Source organism: Muntiacus reevesi, chromosome X (genome assembly GCF_963930625.1).
Source record: "Muntiacus reevesi chromosome X, mMunRee1.1, whole genome shotgun sequence".
Classification (NCBI taxonomy): domain Eukaryota; kingdom Metazoa; phylum Chordata; class Mammalia; order Artiodactyla; family Cervidae; genus Muntiacus; species Muntiacus reevesi.
This window is the reverse complement of record NC_089271.1, coordinates 95,022,407-95,037,171: the sequence shown is the minus strand read 5'-3', so window position 1 is coordinate 95,037,171 and position 14,765 is coordinate 95,022,407.

Sequence of the window (14,765 nt, the reverse complement as noted above, 5' to 3'; positions counted from 1 at the left end):
AAGATAAAGAACATTGCAGTATACTAACACATATATATGGAATTTAGAAAGATGGTAACGATAACCCTATATGCAAAACAGAAAAAGAGACACAGAAGTACAAAACAGACTTTTGAACTCTGTGGGAGAAGGTGAGGGTGGGGTGTTTTGAAAGAACAGCATGTATATTATCTATGGTGAAACAGATCACCAGCCTAGGTGGGATGCATGAGTCAAGTGCTTGGGCCTGGTGCACTGGGAAGACCCAGAGGAATCGGGTGGAGAGGGAGGTGGGAGGGGGGATCGGGATGGAGAATACGTGTAACTCTATGGCTGATTCATATCAATGTATGACAAAATTCACTGAAAAAAAAATAAAAATAAATAAATAAAATTCGGAGAGGCCACATCAAAATCTGGATTTACAGCTCAATTAAAAACAAATGGTGGAGGTGGAGCACTGACAACACTTGGCCTCTGTGCTGGGCCAGTGTTTTTTCTGCACTGGGCAGCTTCATGCATTTTTATCAGCCATCGAGCCCCCACCAGCATCTGCATTTCTGTGTTCTATTTGTCTTGCCCTGCACCACAGCCTTCTGTTCTAGCCACAGAATGACCCTATTGGGACTTCTCACATAGGACTGCACTTCACCCTTCTGGGTTAGCGGTACATGCAGTGACCTTCACCTCTCTCTCCAATAGCTAGCTCTCCCTCAAAGCCTCCTCCCATTCCGCCATATCTGACCTCACTCTTCAGTCTCTCTTCTAAACTTTGCTCAGATCTGAGTAGGCAAACCCCACACCTGTCTCTTCCCTAGGTATTTACATGCCTCCACTAGACTCCCATCCTGGTTTCTCTCTTACTGATTGCCACCTTGACTGCCATATCCCCTAGACACCCTTCACATAGTCAGTTCAGTTCAGTCCCTCAGTCGTGTCCAAATCCTTACAACCCATAAGACTGAAGCATGCCAGGCCTACCTGTCCATTGCCAACTCCCAGAGTTTACTCAAACTTGTATTCATTGAGTCAGTGATGCCATCCAACCATCTCATCAGTTCAGTTCATTTCAGTCATTCAGTCATGTCCAACTCTTTGTGACCCCATGAATCACAGCACGCCAGGCCTCCCTGTCCATCACCAACTCCTGGAGTTTACTAAAGCTCATGTCCATCGAGTCGGTGATGCCATCCAGCCATCTCATCCTCTCTCATCCCCTTCTCCTCCTGCCCCCATTCCCTCCCAGCATCAGGGTCATTTCCAATGAGTCAGCTCTTTGCATGAGGTGGCCAAAGTATTGGAGTTTCAGCTTCAGCATCAGTCCTTCCAATGAACACCCAAGACTTATCTCATTTAGGGTGGACTGATTGGATCTGCTTGCAGTCCAAGGGACTCTCAAGAGTCTTCTCCAATACCACAGTTCAAAAGCAACAATTCATCAGTAGGTACCTAATATTTGACACACTGGATGGTCCTGCTCGCCTGGCCTGATGCTGAGGAAGGTAAGTTGCTATCACGATAGGAAAACATTCAGCAGAGAAACTCATGGTGCTCTAACTCAGAGGAACTGTGACAAGTGAAGGGATTTAGCAGCAAAGACAATGGGAAAACACTCCTTGCTTGAACTGAGCTAAGTTTGTTCAGCAATATGCCAATTCAGAGATATTTCACAATGTGGCTCAGCAGTAAATAGTTTGCCTGCAATGCAGGAGATTTGTGTTCGATCCCTGGGTTGGGAAGAGCCCCTGGAGGAGGAAATAATAGAGACACAGATGTACAGAACAGACTTTTGGACTCTGTGGGAGAAAGCGAGGGTGGGATGTTTCGAGAGAACAGCAACTATATTATCTATGGTGAAACAGATCACCAGCCCAAGTGGGATGCATGAGACAGGTCCACGGGCCAGGTGCACTGGGAGGACCCAGGGGAATCGGGTGTGGGGGAGGTGGGAAGGGGGATCGTGATGGGGAATACATGTAACTCCATGGCTGATTCATGTCAATGTATGATAAAACCCACTGCAATATTGCGAAGTAATTAGCCTCCAACTAATACAAATAATCGAGAAAAAAAAAAAAGAGAGACTATCTGACAATGTACTGAAACCATAAAGCACAAAACTACTTAGAAATTCTAAGATCTATTTCTATAATTATGATTTATTTAACTGTTAAAACTTTTAGTTCTTTATTATTCCCTAAACTTTTATTTCAATTGGTTATTATTATCTTTCTAAAAAATAAGCATAAATCTATTTTTTAAACATTTATATATATATGAGAGTGATTTTGGCCTCTTTTTTTTTTTTTTTACACTACTTAAACGAGTCTAAATTTTATTCTTGGTTGTTTATTTCTGCTTTTTCAAAATGGTTATCAACTTTGTAATTTAGGAACAAAATCTTCAGGATCTGCTTTCACTTAGGGATTTGCTTCCTGAGTTCATTGCTCTCTCCCCTTTTGACTCTCCCTTTTCTCCCCTTGGCACCTCTATCTTCCTCCTCCTTATTCTCTGCTCTATGTAACTCTGTGAATCCCTTTGACTGTTTCTGGATGAGGTGAGTTGTGTCACCATTAACCTAGGGATTTTAACTTCTGTATTGTGTGGATGTGGATTTTTGATGCTATTCTAACCTGGGGACAGAAACCAGAGGCCAGGACGTTGATTCCAGAACTTTAGATCACCATAGAACCCTTGACCTCAGGGAACATTAAAGGAGACGCACACACCCCAGAGTTTCCATGCCTACATGGAAAGCAAGATCCAGGCTTGAGGCAGCAAGTCCAGTACAAGAGACCCCACACCTATTCTTCAGCAAAACAGAAACAAGACAGTGAATATGATAAAAAGGGCTGCCTGAAACCATGCCAAACCCACAAACACCCCAAAGGACAATGCTGGAAAATTCATTGCACTCCAGAGAGAAGAGATCCAGATCCGCCTGGCAGTGCACACACACAAATTCCCCTAAGCCTTAAACCTTGACAAGTCACTGGTCCAATCCCACCCACAAAGGTCAGGTTCCACAATGAAGTGGAACCATAACCCTTTATAAGCCTTCAGAAAGGGGACACAAACCACACAATCTAAAGAAAATGAAAAGGGAGACAAACATTCAGCTGGTGAAGGTACATGATAAAAACTCACCAAAACAAACAAAAGAAGAGGAGATAGGAAGTCTTCCTGAAAAGAATTAAGAATAATGAAAATAAAGATGACCAAAATCTTCAAAGCTAAGAGGAGTCACCAGTAAATACACGAGAGGCCCGGATTGAGAAGAAATAAACATGTTTACCATGGATCTAGAAGAAATAAAGAAGAGTCAAGCAGTAATAATCAATACAGTAACTGAGATTAACAACACTCTGGAAGGAACCAACCGTAGAGTAAATGAGACAGAGAAAGAATTAATTAGCTGGAGGTAGAAATGAGGAAATAGATGAAACACAGTGGAGTGTGCAAAAAGAAAGAAAGAAAGAAAGACACACGTAAAGCTCTGAGACATCCGGGGCAATGATCAGTGCCCCACGATGAGAAACCAGATGGAGAAAGCCTAATGGAGAAACTAGATGGAGAAACCAGATGTCCAGAAGGAGAAGACTGAAAAAAAAAGGGGGGTAATTGGAAAATTCTTGAGGAGGTAAAAGTTGAAACCACTCTTACATGAGTCGAGACGCAAGAAATGGAACCAGACATGGAACAATTAACCATTTCATAACTGGGAAAGGAGAGTGACAAACCAGTTCATAACTCTGCTTATGTGAATCATATGTGGAGAATACTATGAAAATACCAGGTGAATGAATCACAAGCTGACATCAAGGTTGTTGGGAGAAACAACAACAACCTCAGATATACAGATGTTAAGACAGAAAAAAAAATAGAAAGTGGAGAGGAAATAAAGAGCCTCATGATGAGGGTGAAAGAGAAGAGTGAAAAATCTTGCTGAAAATTCAACATTCATAAAAACAGAGATCAGGGCATCTGGTAACATCATCACTCAGGAAATAGAAGGGGTAAATGTGTGGAAACAGTGACAAGCTTAATTTTCTTTGGCTCCAAAATCACTAAGAATGATGACTGCAGTCATCAAATTAAATGACACTTGCTTCTTGATGTGTGTGATCTATGACACACCTAGACATTGCATTAACAAGAAGAGACATCACCTTACTAAATTCTCAGTAAATTAGAAAGCTCAATTATGGTAATAGTGGAGGCTATGGGATGTTGTTGAGTAATGCATATAGCTTTTGATTGGTTATTACATCTCTTTATTGCTAATTCAGTAAGTTTGTAAAATACATCATTTGGCAGGCACTAAGTCCTAACTGATGTGCAAGATACATAAGAAAACTTGGGTAGACACGAAACATAGAAGAATCTGATACATGTGAATAACTTGGTAGGTAGGCAAACAGGTTCTTTCCAATTCCATACGAGAGTTTAGGAAACATTGTGAAATGTGGCTTAGCATGACTGAAAATATTTAGCCTGATTGTAGCTCTAGAAGTTCAGTGAAACATAGATAATGAAGCTACTAAGGGAAACAGATGTCATGTCTTCCAAGAACTGGTTAACCGTGATGAGATGCAGCATTCAGCACAAGGATTTAAGTCTTTCTTTTAGGAACAGGAAAGCAACATCAAAATATACATTAGGAAATATAGGGTGGTGTCTTGGTGGGATGAAATGAAGACATTATATAAGGAGAGCAGTACAAAAATGACCCTTTATAATCTCGCTTGTAAATTACCTATCTTTTGCTGACTGTGGTGCAATCGTTGACTATGTCATGTTATTGTTGGTATTCCACAGATGGTATGATGGTGATCATGGTTATTGAGTGCATCTCAGTATTTTCAAGTACGAAACAAATTTTTGTTTAATGAAGATAACCTGCTGTCTAACTTCTTAGCTTTCTTCCTGATAACTGACATGATATAATAAAACTGAGGAAGCAGCAAAGTACATACTCTTCATTTGCTTTTTCTAAATTTGATTTGTGTCTTTTCCTTCTCCCTTATCATCCTAACTTAGACACCCAGTCAATTCAGCCTGGATGATTTCAAAATCATTTTATTTACATTTCATCTTTTCACTTTGTTCTAATTTTATATTTTTTAAACAATTCATTAGGTGTAATTTACATAGGATTCATATTGCATGATTCCTTGAACAGAAGAGTTTATATTAAAGCACAGTAAAATAGAGAGGCGCTGAAATAATACTCTCATTTTACACTCAATTATTTCAAAATAAAAATTGACACTATGAAGATGAATATGTAACTTTATTCTTCAAATAAGAGAATTGTAGGAATTTGTTGATCTCTCCCAACATTAATTCTAATCTTCATTATCCTGCATAATCTGACACCTGTTTTGTAGATCAGTTGTATTAGGATGATTTTCAAATAATGAAGATGGTTGATGAGTTGACCTTGAAAGAGAGGCAGCAGATATATCAGGAATCTTTGGCACTGGGAAACATGAATTGCCTGCGTGTTACAGTTTGGGAAAAGCACTGTCATGGGCTGCCATATTTCCGTGCAAAGCTGGAAAGTGAGAAGTCTCCACCCTCAGTCCAAAATAACTGTTCTGTAATGGAGATAATATGTGGTACTGAGAAATAGATGTAGACATAGCTGCAAAATTCTCATTCGGGTCATTTGATTTCGTGTAGCTGCTATGTGAAGTCCCACGAAAAATGCTCAACCTAGAGTGTGGAATAGAGAGGGAGATGGGAGGAAGTTTCAAAAGGGAAGAAATATATGTATATCTATGGTTGATTCATTTTGAGGTCTGACAGAATACAGCAAAATTCTGTAAAGCAATCATCCTTCAATTAAAACCAACAACAACAACAGTTGCATGTTGATGTATCACAATATGCTTCTGTGGTCTAAATGATTTTGATGATGCAGAAGAGAAAACATTTTGAGTTGGAGCAATTGTATCAGCAACTATCTGGATGGTAGAAGGCTTTCATAGGAATGGCATACTTAAACTTGTGCAGGCTGAAAACACGTCCTCTCCTCTAGTTTCAAGATGAAAGTCAGAGTTATGATCATCCACATTACCTCTTGCTTACAATGCTTCTTATAATCTCAGACTAAAGAAGATAGTGTAGAGACATTTTTATTCCCAACTCTTCTTTCATTTTTACCAAATTTGGGGATAACCACATTCAAAATTTGGATTATCATAGGGCTGCAACTGAAACCAAAGGAGAAAATTATTTAGTAACTTTTAAAACCCAGGTAAATCAGAAAAACAAAGCTCAACTATAAATAAATTGATTCCTTTAATCATACAAAGTTAACAGCATCAAATAAGGCCCCTCCATTCATAGGTTTTAAAACATATATTAGTAGAAGTTATGCTCCTCAAATAAAATATTTTATAAATCTACAGTAAATACCACTTTACATGGCTTCAGGACTTGCAGCTTCTTCCAAGTTTTTTGTTTTTGTTTTGTCAAAATAATATTTACAGCATCTTCATTAAAATGGCCAAACAATGGGCACTCCCAAGAGAGTAAATGAACTGTTTGGGCAACCCAAGATTTCTTGATCACTTTTGGCTGAACAATTTAGGTCCTCTTGCTGAAAGGCTATGCCATAATCTGGCTCATCTTATGCTAATTTTTCTGTAATAAGAGATGGGTTTCATACAACTGATGAGACCTTGAACCCGTAAAATTGTAACTGTCAGGTGCTTAAAGATGTTCTAAGAAAGCAGCTGCTATTCTTACATTGGATAAAATTTTAAAGATTCAGGTTCCAGTAACACAGGAACATATCTGAGCAATATTCCCTGTGGTCAACTAGTTGCATTTGGGACAAGAGATATCCCACTTTTTAAAAATATATTTCACTTTAATGGGTAAAACAGATGTAGAGTGCACTGTTCATAGGTCATAATCAGGCTATTCTGGGTAACCTAACATTGAAATTAAACGATGTATAAATCAGAATCTCTTTTCCCTATCTCAGTAGGTAAAATTTCCCTTCATCACTAACTTTTTGTTCCAAATATTACAATAGAAAGCACTGATGAACCAAACTTCTGTCCCTTCAAGCCACAGTGTTTCAGCTGCCTGCCCCCTCTCCATATCATATCTTCTTGGTACTGTCATCCTTTGTATTTGCCTAGTTTCCATATTAGGGAAAATCTAACTAGTTACTTTGAACAGGATCAAGACAATATGTTAACGTGGAAATATTTTATAGGCTGGATATTTTATCAATATTTCACCCAGTTGTCACAGAGGCATAGCACACATGCTTCCAGTAAGAAAATTAAAACCATCAGTATTATATAAAATGAGTAGTTATAGTCTTAGGAAACACTTTGAGAATAGTTTCTCTTTTTTTTTCCATTTCTTTTTTTTTTTTTTTTTTTTTATTAGTTGGAGGCTAATTACTTCACAACATTTCAGTGGGTTTTGTCATACATTGATATGAGATCACCAGCCCAGGTGGGATGCATGAGAAGAGTTTCTTATCCTAAAAGTTGAGGTAAAACAAAGTTACAAGAAAACAATAATTGTCACTGTTTATAGGGAAACATTTGCTAAACAGTACATTTGAATACTCAATATTACAAAAAGTAAGATCATGGCATCTGTTCCCACCAGTTCAAGGCAAATACAAGGGGGAAATGCAGAAAGAGTGACAGATTTCATTTTTTGTGGCTCTAAAATCATTCATTAGAAAGGACCAAGATCTTAAGGAAATGTTGAAAGCAGAAGGAGCAGTGAGTGAGAGAGGATGAAAAATTTGGATAGCATCAGCGATTCAAAAGATATGATCTCTGGGAAAATATGGGAGATGGTGAGGGTCAGAGAGGCCTGATGTGCTACAGTCCAAGGGGGCACAAAGAGCCAAATATGACTTAGTGGCTGAAGAACAACAACATTTCAGTTGATAAAATGTGTCTTGTAGGTTGATGGTTGGTCCCAAGGTGTCAGAGGAATAGGAGGCAAAGACCACTCTCTCCCACACAAATTCATCTAAGGATCGACTGCACATGGAAGAACAACCAGAAAACAAATTGTGAACTGTTGACTGGCCCTATTTACCCAGAAAGTCAAACAAGTCTCTTCAAACGGAGTTAGGACAAAATAAAAGAGACATAAAGAGAGGTAAAGTATTTAGGGGTTGAGACCTGTCTTGAAGAAGAAGTTGTAAAGGAGGAGAAGATTGCAAACAATAGTAAACCCTCTCAGATCGGTGACAGTGGGGACATCTGGGACTGCATAGAGCAACATACACAGGGGGAAGAAAAACAAAAACACATGTCCCTAACTGCAATTACCAGCAGAGAAGAAGCTCAGATGATCCCATGCACCATCACTGAGGTGGCCCAGGGAGGGTTGCCTGGACTGTATCATCTGCCCTGTGGTAAAGATCCCAGTTTTAATGCTCTGAGGACAATCTGACAGAGCTATGGTTATGTAGCATCTTAAACTTTGGGAATATCAAAAACAAAAATGCAAAAAGGGACCTTTCTTGAGAGAAGTCTCTAAGATCACATAGTGAAAACTGGCACACTCACAGAACAAAAGATTGCACATTACAAAATATCAAAGCTGTGCAAGCGAGCTGCCACTTCTGGCCCTTTCCTCCATGAAGGCAGAAAGGAATGTTTGCATCATCCAGAGGCAGAAGGCAAGAAGCTGCCGTTATATCAGCCCCAGAGAGGACATCTCCCACCAAACTCTGAGCAGGCTGCCAGTTGCTAATCATATCTTCGTGGGTTCATGGACAGTTCGCATAGGCCATGAAGGTCAAAGCATGAGTTCAGCACCCCTCCATACACAGCACTCTTGCAAATTGCCCTTCTAGCAAAGGCAGCAAACCGAGTGGCTAAGACCTGCCTGGTACATAAGATCCACAGCCTACCTGGGACAGTGCCTTGCCTGCCACCCAGTCGCCTGAGCAGCTTGGACCTGGGAATGGACCAAAGCAGCCTGAGAGGTTTAGACTTGGGAAGTGCGTGAAACACAGGGCCCATTTTGGACAGTCCCCTCGTGGATCAGCCGGGAAACTGAGCCAGGTGGATTGAGAAAGTACATGTCACCTACGGCAGTGGCAAGCCCACTGTGGTCCATCCACCTCAAACACCCCCACATATCCCAGTGGTATTGGTTTTCAGTGTTCCCCCCCTCACCATTGCACCACTCAGCAAGTGAGGTCGAATAAGTTCCCACTGCCCCCTCGTGTTATGGTGTGAACTAGTCAGGTGTGAACTAGTCACGGAAGAAAATTGCAACCTGAGGAAGTAAAAATAAGCAAAGAAGGGCGAACTGACCCAGAAGTGACAGGTGCAACAAAGTGAAACTAAAGTTAATGCAGAAACTGTGCAATTCAGGGACAATAATAGCCTTGGACAAAAGAGACTATCTGACACTGATCTGACACCACTAAGCTCACAGCAACTCTAGAGAAATTGTTAGATTATTCTTTATTATTTTCATGTTTAAAAAAATCAAACGTTTTCTTGCTTATCATTCCCTTTACTTTCATTGCTATATCTACATTATAAGTTTGAGAGTTATTTTGGCTTCTGTCTTCTTTCCAGTATTTATAGTAGCTTGAATTCTATTCTAGCTTCTTAATCTTTGCTTTTTGAAACTCATTTTACCAATGTATCTTCCTTTAAGGATTCAATGTTTAGGAACTATTTTCACTTACGGATTTATTTCCTGAGTTAACTGTGCTCTCCCCTTTTGACTCTCCCTTTTTTCCTCCTAGAAACCTCTGTCTCCCTCCTCACTTTTCTCTTCTCTGTATAACTCTGTGAACCCTTTGGCTGTTTCTGGCCATGGAGAATTGCTTCACCATTAATCTTGGGTTTTATCTTCTGTTCTCTGGGTGCAGAATTCTTGATGCTACTGTCACTCGGGGACCGAAACCCAGAGACCATGAGGTCAATTCCAGATCTTTAGATCATTGTTGAACTCCTGGCACCAGTGAACATTAAAAGAGAAACACAAAAGTTTCCATGCCTACATGGAAATCAAGCCCCAAGCTGAAGCCAGCAATTTCAGTGCAAGACAACCAACACTTATTCTCCAGCAAAGAAGGAACTCAAAAATGAATATTATAAAAGGCGCTGCCCAAAGCTGTACCAAATCCACAGAAACCACAAAGTGCATTACAGGACAATTCATTACACTTCATAAAGAAGTGATCCAGCTCCACCCGACAGAGTACAAGCACAAGATACCCCAAGAATTAAACCTTGACAGCTTACCGGTCCAGTGCCACTCACAAAGATCAGGTTCCACAGATGATGGATCCATAACACTCCAGCCTACAGAAAGCAGACCCAGACCACAGCAATCTAAACAAAATGAAAAGGGAGAGAAATATGCATCTGGTGAAGGTACATGAAAAAAACAATCCACCAAAACAAACAATAGAAGAGGAGATGGGAAGTCTTCCTGGAAAAGAATTCAGAATAATGATAGTAAAGATGACCACAATCTTGAAAGCTAGGAGGAGTCACCAGTAAATACACTGGAGCCCCAGACTGACAAGAAATAAACATGTTTACCATGGATCTAGAAGAAATAAAGAAGAGTCAAGCAGTAATAATCAATTCAATAACTGAGATTAACAACACACTGGAAGGAACCAACAGTAGAATTACTGAGACAGAGAAAGAAATACTTAAGTGGAGGTGGAAAGGAGGAAATAAATGAAACACAGAGGGGTATGCCAAAAAAAAAAAAAAAGGAAAACAGTTAAGAAAATCTCTGAGAATTCTGGGACAATATTAAATTCCCTACCATAAGAATCATAGGTGTCCAAATGGAGAAGACTAAAAATGAAAAAAAAAAAAAATAGGACGGGTCATGAGTAAATTCTTGAAGAAATAAAAGTTGAGAACCTCCATTAAATGGAGAAGGAAATAGCTTCCTGAATCCCAACACATTAGAGAGTCCCAAACAGGATGAACCCAAAATGAAATGCCCCCAAAACACATACTAATGAAACACTGAAAATATAAGCACAAAAAGCAAACATTAAATGCAGCAAGAGGAAAGACATAAGTAACATACATTTGGATCCCCATAAGGATAGCAGCTGGTTTTTCAATAGAAACTCTTCAGGCCAGTAGAGATGGTAGAACATTCACAAAATGATGAATGAGCCAGACCTAAAACCAAAAAGGATCTCATTCAGATATGAAAGAGAAAGCAAGATGTTTAAGCAAAAACTGAGCATTCATTAACATGAAACTGCTAAACTGCTAATGATGCTGTTAAACTGGGACACTGGGTTCATATGTTATCAGATTTGGAAAACTCATCAGCAGCTATGAGATTGGAAAAGGTCAGTTTTCATTCCAACACCAAAGGTGGGTAATGCCAAAGAATGTACAAACAAGCATGCACTTTGGCTCCTTTCACATGCTAGCTAGGAAATACTCAAAATTCTTCAGGAGTACATAAACCAAGAATTTCCAGAGGTGAAAGCTAGACTTGGAAACAACAGAGGAACCAGAAAACAATTTGGAAATATTCATTGGATCGTAGAGGAAACAAGGGAATTCCAGAAAAGAATTTACTTCTGCTTCAGGGACTCCACTAAAGACATTGGCTATTTGTATCACAGTAAACCATGGACAGCTTGATAGAGACAAGAGTAACAGAACTTCTTACCTGTCACCTGAGAAATGTGTATGCAGGTCAAGATGCAAGAGTTGGAACAAGACATGGAACAATTTACCAGTTCAAAACTGGGAAAGGAGAGTGACAAGTTTGCATATTATCACTCTGCTTATATGAAATATATGTAGAGTATACTATTCAAAATGCCACATTGGCTGTAATAAGCTGGAATCAAGGTTTCTGGGAGAAAATTCAACAACCTTAGATATGCAGCTGGTAACACTGTAAAAAGAGAAAGTGAAGAGGAACTAAAGAGTGTCTGGATGAGGATGAATGAGGAGAGTGAAAAGCCTTGCTGAGAACTCAATATTAATTAAAAAAAAAAAAAAAACCACAAGACCAGGGCATCTGGTCCCATAACTAATTGTCAAATAGAAGGGGAAAGTGTGGAATCAGTGACAGACTTAATTTTCTTGAGCTCAAAAATTACTGGGAATGGTGACTGCAGTCATCATATTAAAAGACACTTGCTTCTTGGAGGAAAAACTATGACAAACCTAGACCTTGTATTAAAAAGAAGAGACATCAGCTTATTAACAAAGGTCCCCTTAGTCACAAACCCCTATGGTTTATCCAGTAGTCATGTATAGATGTGAAAATTGGAACACAAATAATGCTGAGAGTTTAAGAACTGATGCCTTCAAAATGTGATGCTGGAGAAAACTCTTAGGGGTCCCTTGGACTGCAAGGAGATCAAGTCAATCAATCCTCAAGGAAATCAACTCTGAATATACTTTTGAAGCATTATGCTGAAGCTGAAATTCCAGGATTTTACCAACCTGATGCAAAGAGCCAACTCTTTGGAAAATACCAGGGTGCTGGGAAAGATTGAGGATAGGAGGGGAAGAGGGTGACAGAGGATGAGATGGTTGGATGGCATCTCCAATTCAATGAACATGTGTTTGAGCAAACTATGGGAGTCAAGGAAAGAGAAAGACGCCTGTTGTGCTGCAGTCCAGGGAGTCACAAAAGAGTTGGACATGACTGAATGACCGAACAACAGCAATCAAAATATCTAGAGCTGCTTCTTAAAATCACTCTAAAATCTATTTAGTAAAATAAATAGCAACAACAGCAAAAAAATTCAACACATGAAGGTGGTATACTAGAATATGGGACAATGGATTGTTTTTAACTATGGAAACTATAGACTGTCAAAGAGACAAATCTTCTAATTGAATAGTGTTTTGACATTACGTTTCAAGAAAAAGTTTTATGCAAGCAATAAGCAATAAAGAGCCATAGTTACTATACTAGTAGTAGAGAAAACAGACTTTAAATAAAAAATGATATGAAACAAGTAACATTAAATGTATTCAGCTCACTCACACATTCATATCTGATTCTCTGCCATCCCATGGACTGCAGCATGCCAGGCCTCCCTGTCCATCACCAACTCCCAGAGTTTACTCAAACTCCTGTCCATTCAGTCGGTGATGCCATCAAACCATCCATCCTCTGTTGTCCCCTTCTCCTCTTGCCTTCAAACTTTCCCAGCAACAGAGTCATCCCTGATGAGTGAGTTCTTCAGATCAGGTGGCCAAAATATTGGAGTTGCAGCTTCAGCATCAATCACTCCAATGATTATATTAATTATATATTTTGTCATAGCATCTTTATATTAATGATATATGGGTATATCACACACGCACACAATTTCACATCATCAAAGAGTTAGCGTTACCTAATATTTGAATATGTTACCTAATATTTGAATGCATGAACCGTGAACTTACAGATGTTCAATCTGGTATAAGAAAAGTCAGAGGAACCAGAGGTCAAATTGCCAACATCTGCTGGATCATTGAAAAAGCAAGAGAGTTCCAGAAAAACATCTATTTCTGCTTTATTGACTATGCCAAAGCCTTTGACTGTGTATATCACAATGAACTGTGGAAAATTCTGAAAGAGATGGGCATACCAGACCACCTGACCTGCCTCTTGAGAAACCCGTATGAGATCAGGAAGCAACAGTTAGACCTGGACATGAAACAACAGACTGGTTCCAAATAGGAAAAGGAGTACATCAAGGCTGTAAACTGTCACCCTGCTTTTTTACCTTATATGCAGTGTACATCATGAGAAATGCTGGTCGGAAGGAAGCACAAGCTGGAATGAAGATTGCTGGGAGAAATATCAATCACCTCATATATGCAGATGACATCACACTTATGGCAGAAATTGAAGAACTAAAGAACGTCTTGATGAAAGTGAAAGAGGAGAGTGAAAAAGTTTCCTTAAAGCTCAACATTCAGAAAACTGAAATCATGGCATCTGGTCCCATGATTTCATGGGAAATAGATGGGGAAAGAGTGGAAACAATGTCAGGCTTTATTTTTGTGGGCTCCAAAATCACTGCAGATGGTGATTGCAGTCATGAAATTAAAAACCGCTTACTCCTTGGGAGGAAAATTATGACCAACCTAGATAGCATATTATAAAGCAGAGACATTACTTTGCCAACAAAGGTCCGTCTAGTCAAGGCTATGGTTTGTCCAGTGGTCATATATGGATGTAAGAGTTGGACTGTGAAGAGAGCCGAAAAATTTATGCTTTTGAACTGTGGTGTTGGAGAAGACTCTTGAGAATCCCTTGGACTGCAAGGAGATCCAACCAGTCAATTCTAAAGGAGGAGATCAGTTCTGGGTGTTCATTGGAAGGACTGACGTTCAAGCTGAAACTCCAATATTTTGGACACCTCAAGCGAAGAGTTGACTCATTAGAAAAGACCCTGATGCTGGGAGGGGTTGAGGGCAGGAGGAGAACGGGACGGCAGAAGATGGATGGCATCACCGACTCGATGGACATGAGTTTGAGTAAACTCTGGGAGTTGGTGATGGACAGGGAGTCCTGGTGTCCTGCAATTCTTGGGGTCGCAAAGTGTCAGACACGACTGATCAACTGAACTGAACTGAATATTTGAATTTTTTTCTCTGTCTTTAGACTAACATGATGTGTAAAAACTGCAAAACATGAGCAAGAACTATAGTCCAACAATAACTATCCAAATAATTCAAGAAGAAGATAAGACCACTGAGAGAAGAGAAAACCTACATGACAATACAAACCAGTGGACCAAACACAGGTGTGCAGTACATTCC